This window comes from Myotis brandtii, unplaced genomic scaffold, assembly GCF_000412655.1.
Source record: "Myotis brandtii unplaced genomic scaffold, ASM41265v1 scaffold187, whole genome shotgun sequence".
Classification (NCBI taxonomy): domain Eukaryota; kingdom Metazoa; phylum Chordata; class Mammalia; order Chiroptera; family Vespertilionidae; genus Myotis; species Myotis brandtii.
The window spans coordinates 2,658,430-2,663,129 of NW_005356944.1; positions in this window are offsets into that span (position 1 = coordinate 2,658,430).

Below are 4,700 nucleotides of genomic sequence, written 5' to 3' on the forward strand. Positions count from 1 at the left end.
TTGCGCAAGGTTGGGGACCTGGCCGTAGCTGCAGCGGGGCGGGTTACAGGTTGGGGTCAAGTCCAGGCTGAGGATCCGAAGCGGAAAAGGAGATGAGCCTGGGCGGTGCGGGGACTGTGTGGCCTTCTGGAGGGTTCCAGGAAGCGGTGCTGGTCCCGGGAAGCAGGTTGGGTGATGCCAGCGGGAAGCCCGGCCCCAGGTTGTGTGCGGAGATTCGCCCGGAAGGTTATTGGACGCTGTGGAAGGGAGCCCTGGCGCTGTGGGAGCCTCCTAGATAACCAGGCCTCCGCACTTGCTGATCCACGGGCCTGGAAAGCTCTTCCCTGCCCCCAGCAAAGCTGCTTCCCTCCTGTCCTTCAGGCCCTTCCTCGGAGGTTTCCCTGACTTTCCGAAAGGAAGCTCCTGGCTTTATAGTAACGTGTCACCTGCCTCCTAAGGATGTTGTCAGTATAAAGTGAGATCATCAGGGCTCCAGGAACAGGGCCCTGCACAAAGCGAGAACCCAGAAAATGTAGTGGTTATTGCTACGTGTACTTTGCCCATAAGTTCACTGTCTCTCTCCCTTTGTTGGATCCTCAAGGCCAATTACCAGTGCTTGCCATGCAGCAGAAGCTCAACAAATGTTGTCAGATGTGCGAGTGGATGAAATGAACTTCCGGAATCCCAGGCAGACGCTGGCACTGTCTGGTCCCCAGGCATCCGAGAGGTGGCTGTCTGTGTTGGGGGGGAGTTTCTCCCCGTAACCTGTACACCCCTGGTGAGGTCAGGGAAGCTCCCAAATTCACCCTCCTAGACCTTCAAAGCTCAGGATGGAGAGGGAGAGGTGCGCTCCTGGGTCTTGGCACATGCCAGTCCTCACCCCCAACCTCATTCACATTTATGTGTACACAATGTGAAGTTCAAGACCTTTCCCATTCCTCCCTTGTCCTGCCCAACCCTCCCCATGATTCTCCTGATCATCTACCTCCTCGAATTAGAGCTCTGGCCAGATTTATTGTAGGTATGCGCTTAGGAGGTCTTCTTTCCCACCGGACTGGGCCACCACTGAGTCCTTTTTCTCTTTGTGGCAAGACTCCTGGGGTAGAAATAAACTGGGTTTGTTGTAGTGACAGAAGGAAGACCAGAGAGACTGGGGACTAAAGGACAAGGGAGGATAGAGTTGAATTAAAGAAGTGGGCGGAGGCCAGAATGTGCAGATCTTACGGACCACAGAAAGGGGGTATGTTTTGTCCCTAGTGCAGGGGCAGCCGTTGGAAGTGGGGTTAGATTTAGGCCTGTAAAAACTCTGGCTAGATGAGAAGCAGGGAGCCCCACGGAGAGCCTGATCCAGGTGGCAGCACCAGCTGGGAGGTGATGGGACTCAGATAGAGTTCAGCAGGGCACAGTAGAAGGATCATACCAGGTATGATCTGGATGACAGCATGTGTATACGTGTGTGGGGGTGGGGGGAGGCAGCGAGGGAAGAAAGGAATCCAGGGTGACACCTAAGTTTCTGGAAGATGGAGGAGCCACGACTGAAATGGGGAGGCGGGCGAGGAGCAGGTTGGACAGGGGCTGTGTGGTGGGAGCAAGAGCTCAGTGTGGGACGCTTTAAGTTGCAATACCTATTAGTCATCCAGGGGAGCTGCCAAGTAATGATGTGTCTGCGGGTCTGCCAGCTGGACCGAGACGGGCTTCCACTCCTCTTTCACTATCACTATCCCTGCCGGAGGCTGGCAGCCCCAGCCCTGGACAAAGGTTTGTTGAGAGAAGGAATGACTGAAGCCAACCCGAAAGCCAAGTTTACAATCGACCTTGCCTCAACCACCAGAGGGCAGCACCATCCAAAACACAGCCTCCCCCAGATGGGAAACTGGCACTACCTCCTTGAAGCCAAGGACTCACCCTGACCTCTTCCCACTTTCCAGGGCCTAGGAATCAATGAGAGGCTCTCTGGAGACTGGCTCTCTTGTAGGACCCTGGTTTAGGCCTGCGGGGGCTGCAGATTGAGCTGTGGATGGGAGGGCAGTCTGGGTTTTCAGGTGGTAGGGGAGGGAGGGCCACCTCCCGGAGCAGGATGGTTGGCATTTGAGAACCCACAGGGACTGTGGTCTGACAGGTTCATCAGGAAGATTTTTTTTTAAATAGTCACCCTCTAAATCGATTTTAGAGAGAAATAGGAAAGGGAGAGAGAGAGAGAAACATCGATCGGTGGCCTCCTGTACATACCCCGATTGGGATCAAACCTGGAACCTTTTGGTGTATGGGACGATGCTCCAACCAAAGGAGCCACCCAGCCAAACCAGGAAGAATGTTTAAAATTGGGGTTGCTCCAGAAAACCTAGGCCAGTGTGTGTCTATAGTTAGAGTGCCAAGGAATTGGAGAGGGGTGGGAGGGAGGGAGGTTAGAGACTTCCTGCTGTGGCATTCTGCGTGCCTCTGGCTCTGTTCTGTTCCAAATTCCATGTGCCACCTTGGGCTGAGGAGCTCAGTCCCTCATTCATCATACATTGATTAGTCTTTTCTGCGTCAGCCCCTGTGGTGGGCACTGGGAGCAAGAGATAAACTGGCAACATCAGTTACAGCTGCAGATGGTATATATACCATTTTTTTTCATACATTAGCATTTCCAGCATCAGGATGCATTTTCCAATTAATGCAAACATTTCAAAAATATATTTTTATTGATTTCAGAGATGAAGGGAGAAGGAGAGAGAAATAGAAACATCAAAATGAGGGAGAATCATTGATGGGCTGCCTCCTGCACACCCGCCACTGGGGATGGAGCCTGTAACCCAGGCATGTGCCCTGACAGAATCAAACCATGACCTCCTGGTTTATAGGTCGATGTTCAACCACTGAGCCACGCCAGCCGGACCCAATTGATGCAAACATTTAATAAAGCTTCACACACACACACTGTAAAAAACGTGACATGAAAAAAAACAAAAAAAAAGTGACATTATGCATCTTGCAATTGATGATGTTTTCAAATCAAGGAACTAAGTGGCAAGTGCAGAATCAGAGCTGTGCAGAGTGGGGGGTTGGGGAAGGCTACCTGGAGAAGATGGGTCTTAAAGGATGAGCAGGAGTTCACCAGCGATGAAGACACACAGAGGGCTTTCAGGCACACGGGAGAGCAAATGCACAGAGGTGAGAACTGAGGGGTAGGCTGGCAGAGGGACCCCTGATGCAGAGGATGGTGGCAACACAAGCTGGAGAGGGGAACTGGGCACAGTCATCTAAGACCTTGACTTGCAGGTTGAGGAACTTGTTCACCGGATTTGCTTTGGGCAGAGTGGGTGGGAGCCTGGAGCTCCCTCTGGCCTGGAGTGCGGTGTCTGGGTGCTAACCCGGCAGTAGCTCCATCAGGTCTAGATTTGGAAGAGGCATCTCTGGTCCGGGCCGGCATCAGGGCAGCAGCCACGAGGCTCCTGAGAAGCAGACAGGTTCGAGAAGATTCTCAAGAGGCCAAACCGGAGGGTGTGGAACTAAACTAGATTAGGACAGGGGCAGAGGGCGGAGTCAAGGCTGATGACTGGAGTCCTGGTTTGGGTATCTGGGTGGATGGTGGTGCTACCCACACAGAAGTGACCTGGCCTCTGACGTGCTCTGATTCCAAGGTCTGCGGAGTCTGATCTCGGAAGGTAGCCTGAGAGGTGCCCAGGGAGGGCCTCTCTGCCTTACAAAAGGGTCCTGGTTACTGTGCCCAGGATGGGAAAGGACCTTGTCATCTTGGAAAGCAGAGGCTCTAAAGAGGAACATGTTGAGATAGGGGTGCTGCTTTGAAACACATAGATCACCCCCCCCAAACCCCTTGTGCTCTCAGCAGAGTGAGTTTCCCTTGCCAGGCAGCACTGAGACCCTGTGGCCTCCCAGGATGAGAGAGATTGGACCCCACGTTGAGGAATTACGATGATTCCATCATGAATCTGTCGCTGGGTTGGGTGCGAGGGACCTGTGTCTACAAACTGGTCCAGGGAGGGCAAGGGCCGGTGCAGTGTCCTTGGTCCTGAGCGGGAGTCCTGAAGCCAGGATTGGGTCTGGAGCAGGAAGGGTGGGGGTGGGGAACGGGTCCCAGGAACCACAGTTGTCAGGTCCCAGGTTCCTGGCGACCTGTTACGGTTTAAGTCCAGTCTGGGTTCTGGTGGGATGTCCTGGTCCTGGGTTTGTGTCCAGATTTCTTGGTGTTGGGTCTAGGACCATAGTTTGGTGTTGATGGTCCAAGACCCAGCCTGGGCTCTGCCCCCAAGTTCAGGGTTCAGGGTCATGAGAGTGGTCTGGTTTTGGGGCCGGAATCAAGGTTGGGGGTCAGCAACCAATATGAGATTGTGCCCTTGATCAGCGTTTGAGATCACGACCCAAAATCTAGCTGTGGGGTCCTGTTGGGGACCTGGGGTCTGGGGTCTGGGGTCAGTGTCAGGGTCAGGGTCAGGGTCTGGGTGTGGAGTGGAGGGACCCAGGGGTGTGATCCAAGGTCATGATGAGATTCTGGGGTCTGGGTCAGGGTCCCAGGTCTGGGTCTGGCGTCCCGTTCGGAGGCTCGGGTCACAATGTTATCCGGGTCTGGTGTCGTCAGGTCCAAGATCAGGGAGGAGGGCGTTCTGGTCGAGGTCCCTGCGACCATGTTCTCCAGTGCCCGTCTCGGGCAGGGACGTGGTCTTGCAGGGTCTGGGGTCCGCCTGGTGGTCGGACTGGGAGTCGGGGTCCGGGTCCAGCGT